At 35.3% G+C, this 15947-nt stretch overlaps 1 long non-coding RNA gene across 1 annotated transcript in view; it reads left to right on the plus strand.

Annotated features, from left to right (window-relative positions):
- The window catches only part of LOC128247390 (uncharacterized), a 13418-nt gene extending 1186 nt beyond the window's left edge, over positions 1 to 12232 (plus strand). Inside the window, exons 2-4 of the long non-coding RNA XR_008263769.1 lie at positions 4206 to 4273; positions 10532 to 10599; positions 11960 to 12232. This is a non-coding gene — a long non-coding RNA (uncharacterized LOC128247390). The remainder of the gene's footprint in view (positions 1 to 4205; positions 4274 to 10531; positions 10600 to 11959) is intronic.
- Positions 12233 to 15947: the final 3715 nt, after the last annotated feature.

Here is a 15947-nt window from a genome sequence, read left to right on the forward strand (position 1 = left end):
TGCCTTCGTTGCAGTACCTTATGCCTTCGTTGCAGTTCCTTATGCCTTCGTTGCGGGCCTCGTATGACGATGTCGAGAGACGCTGTGAATAGCTTTTATGCATGTGAAACTTGGGCCTTGACAACGGGAGAAGAAGAATATCTGCTTACGGCGCAGAGAGTCTTGAAAAAGTCGATGTTAATCTCACTAAGAAATCACATCCAGAACAAGATCAGGGATAGAACTGGAGTTAAGGACGTCGTTGCAGAATACCACCACACAAAGCTACAATAGGCCGGTCGTGTCTCAAGGTTCACAGATAATCGGTGGACCCGTGCAGTTGCCAATTGGTAGCTGTGAGTATGGAAGAGACCACTGGAAGAACCGCCAATTAGGTGGGAAGATGATTTAAGAAAGATATTTGGAACAATGTGGAGGGAAATAGCGAGAGTACGAGAGGAAAGGAGCAAATGCTGAGGCCAGCGGAGCCGGATCGGCATCAAAGAGCCTTGTCGATCCAAGTGATCCAGGTGAAAAAAATATTACCTTTTGTGAACAACCGTTATGCCTGTAACCGTTCTGCTATGCGAAATTTTGTTTCATCGGCTTATAAATAAATGGAAGAGAAAGATTGCACTAGGCCTTTACATGACGATATGATATCATTTATCTCTATGTTTAACGTACGTTAGAAATTCATTATATTTTGGTTTATGAAAACAATATGATTGATTATTTTTAAGAATTAATCTACATAAACAAAGACACAAGAGCTGAAAAACGTCCAGTGCAATCATGTTGCTAAGCATAATAAAACAATACGTAATCATAACGGTTTCTAGCTTTTCTCAGACTCATAAATTGTGCAAGTATGTTGGTGGTGAACATCAACAGTTTAAACTACCACTAGCAGATGAAGTGTAGCAAAACAAAACACGAAACAGAATAGAAATTTCAAAGATATTTCTCATGATTATAGTGAACTATACTGGAGAGAATTAATCCTGTAGAATATGAATTTTGTCATGGAATTAAATTTTATTAGCTAAACATATTACTTAATATATCAATTATATAACTACCAGCTTTGTTGTTCGACAAATATTCCACAAAAAGAAGTGTTCTCTGTCAGTTAATAATATTTTATGGAAATGAAACGAAACCAAACAATTACAAATCAACAAATAATTCATATTACTGTATTCGACATTATAAGCATGATTTTTATATAGGACAGATGTTGAAACCTACCTGACATGAGAGAGACAAGTTCTTCTGTCCTGTCAGTGGTCTATATCTAGATTTTCTTTTAAATTGTTGCCTACGGTATCACACATTGTTTATTGATTTTATTCAATGAATTGTATACAAACATCGAATATAATTTATTGACAATGATCATAAAGACACTTTAAAAATTCGGTGAAATCACAAGGGTTTCCATTTTGATGATGTATTTCCATGCAATAATGTCGATATTTCACCTTAACGCCTAAAATTACAAAAGAATAAACGTTGTCTTAATTCCGCAGTATGATATTTAAAAATCAAGGCAAAGATACATCGTACTTATCATATCAAGGCAGCCACATTCATTTCCTTGATCTCTTCTTTTGAACTTGATTTATATTTTCTACAGTATACAAATCAGCTTTCAACGTGGTCTCCATTTACAACTGTTTGCTGTCAGCGCAAATCTCTCATTAATTTCCTAAATATCTACGCATGTCGCTGACCAATTATTCACACCTATTTGTTGTTTGAACTCCATAATTTTATTTTTATTATTATGGATGACACAATATTAGTTAGTCTAATCTTCATGAAATATAATTGTTCTAATTTATTTTACAAGTTACATGAATTTCTTGAAGCAATTAACAAACGATTTGTTGCAGTAATATAGTCATAAAATATCTATAGATAACATACAACTGAGAGACATTTACGACTCGATAAATAATGCACATTATATACATCAGTCTGATGTATATAATGTCGACCTTCTGATACAGTAATCAATATATTAGAAAACCCTTTTGGCTTCTGAGATGCAATTCCGCCGAGGCTGACAATGCCTTTCATCCTCTCGAGGTCGATAAAATAAGTGCCATGTGAGTATCGGGATTGAATTAATCAACCTTTGCCCTTCCCCAAAATTGGTGACCTGGTTTCAAAATTTTTAAAACCATATGTTAGAAAAGCCTATTCAGAATTTGCATATTTTCTTTCCATAAAAAAGTTTGTTTTATTTGAATTTAATTTACACAACTAGATGAGATGTGCTTTAAAATGTACATGTACAAAGGCTAGGGATCTCAATAATGACATTCCGAATTTTGATGTTCCTGAGAAGACATAAGAGAGTGTGTCGTATAGGGTAGCTGTTCTAATATGGAAATATTGAGCAAATAGTTTAATGCAAGGACTGACGCAATGAGATATTATAGTGATGACAGCAATTTAGAAATATTTGAAAGATGAGAGATCGTACTGGAAGTTTGTACTAATGAAAATAATGGAGCATTTTTATAAATTATATTACATCAATTATGATATTGGATAGTGTTGTGTCGACTCCCCCAGGCGAAGAAGTAGGACCTCCCAAGACATATAAATAGAGGTAGTCTGGCCGTGGTAGGGTGTTGAGCAGCAGTCGAGTAGCAGTTGTGTAGCGGTTGAGTAGAGATCATCCAAAGGTGTTAGATAGTAGTAGCTTGAATCATAACAGATAGATATGGTGGCAACGGTGTATGAAAGAGAATCTGTTCTTAAAATAAGAGACATTGATGTTCGTTAGATTCATGTGAAGTAATAAAGCAAATCTCTAGTGGTCATCTCTATGTAAATATTCTCAGAGAATCAGAAATGTTCGAGACTATGGAAGAAACTGATTGTTTACGTTGGATTCCATCACACATCTGACAGTGATATTGGTGATGAGAGCTTATTCTGTAATGATCGATTGTTTGGTACGGATTCCACTAAAGAGAAAATAGTTTCGTTTAAATAGCGATGAACGGCAGCTTTTGTGAGTCATGAAATATATATATATATATATATATATATATATATATATATATATATATACATACATATATATATATATACACATACATACATACATACATATATATATATACATACATACATACATACATACATATATATATATATATATATATATACATACATATATATATATATACACATACATACATACATACATATATATATATACATACATACATACATACATACATATATATATATATATATATATATATATATATATATATATATATATATATATATATATAAGTAGGTAAATGGATATGTAAGTAAACAGACAGACAAGTAGATAGATAAGTACATAGGTTATACAGACAGACAAGCACACATATATACACATACATACAGAAATGACTGAAACGTATGACCACATGCACACACGCATATTTCACACACACACACACACACACACACACACACACACACACACACAAGGACACATATGGAAACATACATCCATATATAACAGACGCACATACACAGTCACACAAATCCATACTCATAGGTACATCCAAACACGCACGCACAAGGAGACAGAGGTACACACAAATACACACACAAACATAAATATGCAGAATACATACAAACGCACACACACGCATACCTATATATGCATAAACACATATGCATACGTTCTCACATACATATATACGTACATTCATGCATACATATGTGTATACACATGCTCGCTAACGCACACCCATGCGCACAAACAAACAAAAAGAACGCAGCTCCGATAACGGAAGGAATCAACGAAAATTTTAGTAAAATAAATAAGTAAATGAGTGGAAATCAAACCGTGAGTGTGTTAATTAATAAGGCATAAAAACAGAATGACTCTCCACACACACAATAAAATATGTGTGTGTGTGTTTGTCTGTGTGTGTGTGTGTGTGTGTGTGTGTGTGTGTGTGCATGCGCGTGTGTATGCGTGTGTGTGTGTATTTGTTATGTTTTTGTATAGTCACCCTTGAAAAGCTTCCGAAGATATTGTATCCTCACAATTGAAAACGACACTGTATCTTGCCCATAAACGTGAGAAAATGAGCAACACATGTATATTTTCAATAACTGCTATTTCTAATGACGATACAAACACGTCCATTGAAATCAAGAAATGATAACCTAATCAGACTGTCTTATACTTGGAACAGCTTGAAGTATGATTCTTATATAAGAGCACAGCTACCTATTGCAGATTATACGTAGAAACATTTACAAGGTAAGTTTCACTGTTCCTATGACTTGCTTGGCTGTTTCTGTAATCTCAGAGGTGTATTATACTTATCTTACTATTAATAACATTGTAATATCCACTCCCGTTATTGCTGCATAACATAGTCGTGATGTGACGTATTGCCTCATGTTGGACGGTATATATATATATATATATATATATATATATATATATATATATAGATATATATACATATATATACATGGGTTGGAGAAAGTAATGGAAACACCTTTAAATTTCAAACAAATTTATTTTAATATGGGCTAGGACCGCCTTTGGCAGTAATTACAGCTTGAATTCTACAAGGCATGGACTCGGACAAAGTTTGAATTGCTTCCAAAGGAACTTTTGTCTATTCTTCAGTTCTTGAAGTGATTATGGTGGAGGATATCGACTCCTTGTTTTTCTAAAATGCACCATAAATATTCAATAGTATTGAGATCTGGGGATTGTGGTGGCCAGATAAGATGTTCAATTTTACTATAATGTTCATCATGCCATTCAGTAAACCATTGGGCCTGCGGATTTCGAAGATATAGCCCCAACTCCAAATCATCACAGATCCTCCTACAAATTTAACAGTTGCAACAAAGCAGTCTGAGTAAAATGCTTCTTTTGGCTGTCTCCACACGTATACTTGGCCGGTGGTCGGAAATAAGGTAAAGAATGACTCGCCCGAAAAAATAACATTCTTCCACTGCTCTAGGGAAAATTTCTGTAGGTTTTTACTCAAATCTAAACGATTTGCAACGTTTGTTTTTGAAAGTAGTGGTTTTCTGATTGCAGCCCTCCTGTGAAATCCGGTTTTGTGCTGCTCCCGGCGAACAGTTTTTGTGGAAACTGGTTCTCGAGGTGGTCATTAAGCTTTGCAGTAATTTTAGGAGCTGTACTTTTGTGATCCTTTCTAACAATTCGCGTAAGAGTCCGACGATTCTTATCTGAAAGTCTTGGTTTTTCTTCCAGACGAGGAGGTTTTTCTTTCTTTCTTAAAGATTGTCATTACTTTCGAGACAGTACGTCTTGATGCACCAAACATTTCAGCAGTTTTCGTTACGCTAGCGCCTGCCATATCAGCACTGACTATTTGACCTCATTGAAAGTCCGATAGATCTGTCATTTTAATAAATTTTAATTACCTTTTTCTAATGATATTAGAAAAGAAATAACAATTTTAGCAAAACATATTAAGCAACATTAATAATAAATGAAATCCGTAGAAATAAACAAAATTTGACGCTTTTATAGATATTTCAAAATTATGAAGCTATGATGCTAGATGTTTCCATTATTTTGTCCAGCCCCTGTATATATATATATATATATATATATATATATATATATATATATATATATATATATATATATATATATATATATATATATATATATATATATATATATATATACATATATATATATATACATATCATATATATATATATATATATATATACGAGATGTGTGACGAAAGATTTCCACGCAATGGATAGGCGTCAAAATAATAAAAATAATTAATAAACTAATAAAAAGTAATGAATATATATATATATATATATATATATATATATATATATATATATATATATATACACATATATATATATATATATATATATATATATACATATGTGTGTGTGTGTGTGTGTGTGTGTGTGTGTGTGTGTGTGTGTGTGTGTATGTATGTATATACTGTGTATGTTTATTTGGCAAAAATAGATTAAATAATAATAAATAAAATGACCATGCCGAAGGTAGTCTTATAAGCTTCACTCAAAAAATTCGCCCACATTATTATCTCTGGTTCTTGTTGTAGTAGTAGTAGTAGTAGTGCTGGTGATTGTGGTGACGGCGGCGTCAGCAGCAAATGCGCGTCTCTGAGTCAACAATCACTGACGGTTATGCAGCTGTTTTGCTTTGATGATTCGGTCTGAAGTGTTTAGATGCAACAGCTACAGTATACAAGATATTTGTGCTAGCCTAATAGTAACAGCCATGGCTTCATATACTTTGTGAAACGTTAATATATTCCAAGCTATTTACTGAACTTGGGATACCTAAATTATTTCATCCGGTTGCCCGTACATTTGCCCTGAAATCTTCTCGTATATTATGACATATGTTTGCAATGCCTGTGAAGGTTTAAATAACGCATATCATTAAATAGTAAATATATAACTGTGTTGTAAAATCGTTTTATTAATATTTGTTTGTATATCAACGCAGTTTGTTTATCCTAGATCTGATGATGGAAACAAAGTCCTTAATTAACTCTTAATCGTACGTACTCTATGGAATATAAATCGAAATTAGACGACTATGTATTAAAGGTTAAGACGAGTTCAAATATGCTTGGGGCACATTCGAACCACGTAATTCGTTTATGGTAAACCGCCGATTAGCGCTACCATTCATTATAAGATGACGGGAATATCATAAAAGACAATTTATCTTACCATCTCGCAGCGCACATTGTCCAGTTACTGCGACTGAAGAGGAGATACCCACGCTTAACTGCTTGCACTTCACAGTCTATGTGACGCTGCGGGCTGATTTTAAGTGTATTTACACCATTTGTCTACAGAGGGTAATTTTCTACATGATAAAACACAATGAATAGATTTCTTACGAGTTTGAATAGGCCCCAGGCACATTTAAACTGGTAATATCTTTGTATTTATACACATCACTGGTTAGCGCTGCTGCCACTCCATAATTTGTGTGTGGGGACATGTGTGTGTGTGTGTGTGTGTGTGTGTGTGTGTGTGTGTGTGTGTGTGTTTGTGTGTTTGTGTGCGTGTGTGTGTGTGTGTGTGTGTGTGTGTGTGTGTGTGTGTGTGTGTGTGTGTGTGTGTGTGTACGTGCATATCTAAATATATACATGCGTGTTTGTGTGTATAGATAGGTTGGAAGAAGTGAGTTCAGAAAATGAAATTAGGAGACACCAGACACACAAAAGAAAGAGAAATTAGGTTTGAATAGACCATAATTTGTTAATTCAGATGTAAATTGTGACCAATTATGAAGACATCACTTATGGGAGAGTGATTCTTGCTTGTGGTGGGATTATGGAGTAAGATCTATCTTATGCATAAAGACATGTCAATCTTCTATTTGGTACCAGTTTTCTAACGTGTCACACTTCATTGCATTCATGGAAAGTGAAACCTTGCTATTATTGATAACAGATTTTATTCGTTTCTTTTATTCTTTTGTTGGTTTCAGCTAGAGGCTGGGGACCATGCTGGAGCACAGCTTTTCAGTGTTTTGTGTTCTCCTTTCGGTACTGGTTTTGGTGGAGAAGCGAGTTGAACGCAGTTGTTCTTTATGACTCCTGCCGCGATGTGTGCTCATCTGTGACTTCAGATAGAAATTTGTCCGAGTTCCTTTTGAACGCTTCCACATCTCCAACTCCTAGATCTCGTAGGTTCCTTGACAGGATGTTAAACAGCTGTGGTCCTCTAAAACCCAAGCTGTTGCAGTACTGGGTTCTATATGTGATGAAGAAGACGGTATCTTTGGTATTATGCAGTGCTGTCCAGTTCGGTGGTCGGTATAGCTTTTAATTACAAAGTTGAGAGTTATACTGATTTTATAAAAACAGGAATAAAAAAAAATGGTCATTGCATATTTCTTCTTTATAGTAGATTTTACCCACAGCTGTTTCTAGTGGTCATTGTAGGTTTGTTATTGACAGGTTCACTCAATCAGCCCATTGAACAATTGAACAGTTGACAAAAATGAAATAACGTAGAAAATTAAAGTTACTTTTGTCAGTCATTTCTGGTTATCAAGTACTGATAACCGTGTTGGTATGAATTGTTTTGTGTCAGCGGGATGTATTAGGACTTCTGTAGAAGAACCTAACTGCATATTTTTAGTACTGTCAACTCGGGCAGTTGTCCGGGACGCCATGTGCTAGGGGACGCTAAGGAGGGCGTGACAAAACAAAGAAATTTCCACGACCGTCAGCTTGTACACGCCGACGTTCAGCTTGCCTGGGGCGCCAGCAACCCTAGGACGCAATTCTTTGCTGTATTTCTTGAGACTTTTGCTTCCTGATTCCATTTGTCGACGAGCTTGTCTTCGCCTTCTCGCCAGCGATGGAATATAATACCAATCAAATGCGGAAGTGGCTAGTATCGAGATACGCTCACCTTCAAATTTCCCGCTATTAAGCTTAATTCAGAAACTAATTTATATATGACTGAAAAGAAGGTATAACAAAGGGACAGTAGCGGCGGCAGCAGCAGCAGCAGCAGCAGCAGCGGCAGCAGTAGTAGTAGTACTAGTAGTAGTGGCAGCGACAGCAGCACGTCACCATGTTTAGATGTTTGTTTTGATGATGTAATCTAAATTGTTTACGTGTAACATCTACTGTACATAAGGTGTGTGTTTAGACATATTGCAAGTTACGGCTGCGCGTGCTTTGTAAACGATTAGTAACTTCCAAAGTATTTAATATCCTTAGATAGGAAGTGAAAAAGTTGAGATGTGGTCGTTAATCTATTTACCAGGAGAACGTCTCAGATATTTTAAGAGATAAAATTGTGAACTTTTAATCGTTGTTAATGTTATTCATGATTAAGTAATTAGCTGTAATGTAGAATTGTCGTATCAACATTTGTTGTTCGTATACTACAGTACTGTTGATGGAAGTATGATCATAAATTATCTCTTAATCATATGTAAACTTATCTAACATAAACACAGATTACATGAAAAATGTTCTAATATACAGTATTCCAATCCAACTGATCTCGATATTATGTAAGATATATGTAACACATACTATATATATATATATATATATATATATATATATATATATATATATATGTAACATATACTAATAAGATCTTATATGCATATATATATATACATAGGTACATAGATACAAACATTCGTGTGTGTGTGTATCCGAGTTTGTATCATTGTGTATAGAAGAATATATTAATCAATCAAATTCCAATTTAGTCTGATTTTCACGTTTTATTATTTGCAATTTTTACAATTTTACCATTGAGGCAATTCTATGACCGACCATATGATTAACGTCCTATAAATAGAGATATAAATACATTACTACTCCTGCGTTTAGCTTGTGCTTTTTTTTTTTTTTGATATATAATCTACTGACGATATATATATATATATATATATATATATATATATATATATATATATATATATATATGTATATATATATATATATATATATATATATATATGGACATATATTTTTGTTTCACTCATTTGACTGCGGCCATACTGGAGCACCGCCTTATATCTGTCACATATACAGGGTGCAGTGAATAAACTGTTGTCTAAATTACGCAAAATTGAAAATTACACTGACATCTCGTTTTAACAGATATGTTTACTAAAATTGCATAAAAATATCTTGAAATTTTAAGGAGGAAATTTATTTAATAAAATCGCCATTGGTTTCTACCACAACCTCCAGACGACTTCAGAATCTCCTGCAACTCTACTGGACGGTCTCCTTGTTTAAGTTGGTGAATGCTGCCACAATCTTTGCCTTCAGTTCATCTCTGGTGTTACATGGAGTTTTGTTGGTCTCTTGCTCAACTGCGCCCCACATATAATAATCAAGGGGGTTGCAGTCTGAAAACTTGGGTGGCCAGATGTTAGGGGTGAATGTGGTCGCATAAATTGTCTGACATTCATGACTGGGTTCTCCTGCTTGTGTGGCATGGTACAGAGTCCTGTTACCAGACATAGAATCTTTCAGCAGCCATCCTCTTGACACAGAGCAACACTACCTCCTCCAGGCACTTGATGTAGGCCTCTGTGTTGAGCGTGAGGCTGTGTGGGAAGATGAATGGAAGCGTAACGTCGCAATCACTAGTGATCACTTCAAATGCAATGATATTGACTGGATGTTTGATTTTTATCACTCTCGGTACATTACCTCATACTGATACCCAAACACTCTGAAATGTTTGTATTGGAGTTTCCGGGGCGAATGGCAAGCAGTACAGCATGTTGTTTCCAAATTTCTGGCAGAGTGAATTGCGTCATAGTGCTGTGTGCTTTCACAGACGGTGCCCAACTGACCCTACTATAGGGTGTAGCTGACAAAAATCCAAAAGAAACATTGTGCATGCGTAAAATCAAAAATATAAAATGGCGACAATTTAACCATCGGACCCTGTATATGTATGTGTGTATGTATGCATATATGTTTGCATCTATGCTTATATGTATATTATAATTTTACAGGTCGAAAATGAATTCTACATTCTGTCTTGTCATGCTGAACCTTTTTATGATTACATCCGGGATTGTTGGTAAGAGGTCTATATATATGTTCTTTAAAATACGCTTCATCACATTCTAATGGTGCTTATTATTTAATAGTAAGGACTATATTTGAAATTAAAATATTATATTAAGTTGTTTATAATTATCTAAAACGAACTTTTGGTAGAATTCTACCATTCCCATTACAAGATTTGTGACCGACAACACTTTAGCGTATGCACCAAATCAAGTACCAGTGGAGTACTGTGATCGATCTAATCGACGGGCCCCTCCCCAAACATTTCGGGCTTTGTGTCTAGAGTAGAAAAGAATATTTTTCTGTACTTCGAGTATTTCCAGAGTCTCTGAGACTATTTACATAGAAATGGCAACAGGGGACATGCTTTATGAATTTAACCGATACCTGTTTCTCTTATTGTAAGAACAGCTTCTATGCCATAAACCATTCAGCCATATCGACTCAATACCCATTACTAAGAATGATATACTACACTCTAAGACAATGTTTCTTTGTAAGAGTAACCTTTTAGATTAACAGTGCATTATCTTCATTAATGTGAACCATCTGAAGGTTTTCCTACCTTCAAGCAGATCCAATGGAATCGGAAGCCCTACATCATTAAGAGTTCATCTATTTGTAAAGTTTCTTGAAAACAAATTTCCTCTCAGTTGGATCTTTCCTTCCATCTCAAACGATTCCGCTATAACAGATTCAAACTAGAGAACTTTTCATTGCGTTAACCAGCCTGAGTCGGTCTACTATATGAAGGATGTCGCTTCTTGTTCTGTGGTTAAATTAATTTAAAACACTTTCTGATAACAAACAAACACGTCAGTTATGAGGTCAAAGAAATAAGGTACATAAAATGTTGAAGCTTCTGAAATTTATTGATCGCTATCGATCAGCGGATTGACATTCCACGCATCCAACATTGACATGAATCACACCTCCAGTCAATTATATGACGGAAAATACTGTACAATGGTGTATCATATATCGATTTGGCAATATAAATTGCAGCAGCCAAACATTGTTCTTAAATTCTTTGATGGCAAGTATTCAAATTTTAAAATAAATTAGAAAAGTTAAAGCAATAAAAATCATTAATGCAATTTTCTGTCAATCATGCGACAAAATTAAAATTATGCAGAAATAGCAATGATGGAAGCGTGAGGGAAATAGAGGACTCAGGTGAGAAAGTTGTGGGAAAAGACAAGCATTGACATGTTTTAGACATAATGTACGTTGAAAGTTGATCTGTACGGCCGAACCAGTGTGGTGACGTTTTTGGAAAACAGATATGACAAAAGTAGAAGCTACTGTGATGTTTCTGATTTGTACATGATATATAACGTTCTTAAAGTAAAATTATTTTCTGATTTTAGGTGATAGAGTTGCAACCTGTAAATTCTTGTGCCGACAACAACATGCAAATTCGATTGATATTTTCAAGTGTATGGCAGATAATGGTTGTAAATTTGTTCCATTGTACGAACTAAAGCAAGGAAATGATTTTAGATATTAATTGCAATAATTGAAAACTGAAAATGGAAAGAAGCTGCCGAAATTCGTATTAACATTAAACAGATCATTGGATCGTATTTCGGGAGATGGGTTATTTTCGTGATTATAGTGTCAAATATATAATATACGCATAATATTATGTCTTTGTTAACATATAATTGTTTGATGTAATTATTTCCTTTTTATAAATGTTGGATACATCCCTACTTGGAAAATTTGAGGACTAGTAAATTAGTCAGTTGCTTAATTGGTGTATGAAGCCACGATATTTTAAATGATTGGCACTAGAAGGTGGCAAGCTGCCAGAAACGTTAGCACGCCGGGCGAAATGCTTAGCGGTATTTCATCTGTCTTTACGTTCTGAGTTCAAATTCCGCCGAGGTCGACTTTGCCTTTCATCCTTTCATGGGTCGATAAATTAAGTACCAGTTACGCACTGGGGTCGATATAATCTACTTAATCCGTTTGTCTGTCCTTGTTTGTCCCCTCTGTGTGTAGCCCCTTGTGGGAAATAAAGAAATAAGAAACGTTAGCACGCCGGGCGGAATGCTTAGCGGTATTTCGTCTGCTTATTACGTTCTGAGTTCAAATTCCGGTGAGGTCAAATTTACCTTTCACCCTTTGGGGTTGATAAATTAAGTATCAGTTACGTACTGGGGTCGATCTAATCGACTGGTCCCCTTTCCCAAAATTTCGGGCCTTGTACCTACAGTAGTAAAGGAGGTTTTAATTAGTTAAATAAAAGGTTTTAGTGAGGAGAAAATCCATAGCGAATTCTACAATTTAAATTTTGTTTCGGCCTTGTTATTCATAATTTGCACAGTGCAGTCTAATCCACTTATGTGCATTCTCTTTCCTTGCTAATTTCTATATTATCAGCAGACCACCGAATTTCGTGTGACTGAACAAAACATCGTTGTTCAAGTACATATTTAATTTCAATATGACCATAAAAAGAAAAGAAAACTCACAGTAGGAAATTGTATACACCTACAAACACAACAAAACAAAAAAAAATCGAAGCCCTTAGAGATCAATCACGAGAGAAATAGACATGACAGGTCTTGATTATTAGAATCGTCTCTAGCAACTCAAACTTTATTCCTTCCAAGACAGTCGTGAGCGTTATATTAATTGTATTATGTGGCAAATTTCTATACCCTTGTATTGGATATATAATATAACGAAGCAGGGAGAAGAGGTATATACACGATGCACTGGTATTACTAATGCACGAGACTCAACACTCACAATCACGGCTAATAGCGAACCGCTAGCAACCTGAACTGCCAATCGTTCAGTTTTTTTTACTTTATAACAACGAGACCTTCAGTCACTTGCGGGGTGGTTGGAATCCTTCCACAAAAAAGAATATTCAACATCACTGCCAAAATAACATTAGCATCATGCACGCATGCGCGTGTGTGTGAACATTATGAAAGCATGGGTATAATGAGCGAATACAAAACGAAGAGAGCAAAGACGAGAGAAGATTGACAAATATTGTAAAACTTTGAAAAATCAAATGGAAGGGAAAGAGAATCGTAACATTTCGGCCGCTAGTTCTTCATTGGAAGAACAGTATAAAATGAAACTATGAAAGAGGAAATGTCTTAGCAAAGGGAGAGAGAGAGAGAGAGAGAGAGAGAGAGAGAGAGAGAGGGGGGGGATCCAGGTGAGTGGATAATGAGCCAGTTAAGAATGTGGGTCTAGGTTGATAAAAAAAAAAGGGAACAGTTGCACGTGTCTGCATATAGGAATGCATCCGTGATTTGAGATTGCATAAACGTGAGTGGTGTGTGTGTGAGTGTAATTGCGTGATATTTGTGCGTGTGCGTGTGCGTGTGCGTGTGCGTGTGTGCTGCGCTTGCGCGCACATGTGTGTGTGTGTGTGCGTAGAAATACGGAACTATGAGTATGCTGGTTATTGAGGGTATGGAGTGCTGGTTTGTGTGTGTGCGTGTGTGTGTGTGTGTGTGCGTGTGTGTGTGTGTGTGTATAATCGTTAAGTGTTCGTTCGAAATGCGTGAAAGGGAAGAGTTGCGATCGAGTACGAGTGTGAGGAAGCTGAAAAAAATGTGGAGAGGAGAATAGAAGAAACATGGATTTGAGATGATAAAGTCCTGAAAATCGAAAGGTTGTGAAGATTGCGAAGTTTGCACGAAAAGATGAGTTACAAAAATTAGCCGAAGTTTGATTCTATGACTTGGAAGAGATGGTGTTGAATCACACGGAGAAAGAGGAAATCTGGCGCAGAGTAAGAAAATATGTTAGACAGAAGAGTGATGAAAACAAAAAGATGAAAGACAGAGGTCAAGGCGGTCAAAGCGCTTGTGTGTGTGTGTGTGTGTGTGTGTGTGTGTGTGTGAGTGAATGTTTGTGTGCATGAATGTGTGTGCGTATGAATGTGTCTGTGTGTGGGAATGTGTGTGTGTGTGTGTGTGTTAATTATCTTAAGGGTTTGTGACAGGGAAGGTGTGAAACAGAGTACTCACTCAAAGCGGAAGTAACAGGGCAGGAGTGCGAGAGAAGAAAAGTCAGCCAATTATATGACTGTCAATTAACATCTCACAATTGTTTAATATATATTCATTGACTATACAATTTACAACAACCATTCACTGTTCTTAAATACATTGATGAAATCCATTTTCATTTTGTAATATATTAAAATAATTGAAATTATAATCATTGGATAAGTACAATTTTCTGTCAGTAACGTGTTATAACTAAAAGAATGCTGTTCGAATGCAGAAAAAAAAGTAATCAATAATGTGTGAGAGAAATGAAGGATTCAAGTGAGGAAGTTGTGGGAAACGGCATGCATTGGTAGAGTTGTTCAAACATTTGTCGAAGGTTAATCTGTGTGGTAGAGACAGTGTGATGACGTTTCGAAAAACAGATACGACAAAAGAGCAGTTCTGAAATTACAACCTAGAATGTTGAGGTGACTTTTACATATATAAAACAATGGCTTTAAAACACTTGTTCTTGTCTAATTTTAGCACTTACGCAAGTGAATTGTGAAAGTTACTGCAGATATCGCTATCGATTCGAAACAACTACGCATTATTTAATACGGTGTCTGATTAGAAGATGTCGCTGGCATTACCCGCAAGGATATCAAATCCCTGGAAGATTGTGAACATTCGAGGACTGGGAAAATTCGCAAGGAATAAAACCAAGAAAATATTTTTAGATATCACAAGCAATAAAGTTAAACTGAAAGGAGTAACAGCCTGTTGAAATTCGCATTGGTACTTAAGATCGCATAGAGTTGCATTTCGGAATATGTGTTATTTCTTCTTTCAATGTAAAATTCGTAATTAGAATATGAAATATATAATGTAAGATGAAATCTTCATGCAATTATATTTGTTTAATGGAATTAATTCATTTTTATAAAAGTATTTACTTGATATTGGTCACATCTCTATGTAGAAAATTTGAAGACTAGTAAATCGGAAAGTTGTGGAAGTGATGTACGAATTCAAGACGTTTTAATTAGTTAAACCAACGACTTTTGGTGAGACTAATTCTACAAAGAAGAGGTATGAGAAAAATCCTGCAAATATAATTTTGTTTCCACTTACATATCTTGCAAAATATAGCCTAATTTGTTAATGTGCTCTCTCTTTCCCTGTTAAGGCTAGTGTTGCATATTGTCAGTGAACCACCGAATTTCGAGTAGTTGAACAAGACATGATTTTCTTATTTTCAATATGACTATAAAAAGAAAACAAAAGAAAATCAACTGCTGAAAATTATGTGTGGGTGTATCTGTGCATGAGCATGTATACACATAAGTGTGTGTGTGAGTGTGTGTGTGTGTGTGTGTGTGTGTGTGTG

This window comes from Octopus bimaculoides, chromosome 3 (genome assembly GCF_046866305.1).
Source record: "Octopus bimaculoides isolate indiv1 chromosome 3, ASM4686630v1, whole genome shotgun sequence".
NCBI lineage: Eukaryota > Metazoa > Mollusca > Cephalopoda > Octopoda > Octopodidae > Octopus > Octopus bimaculoides.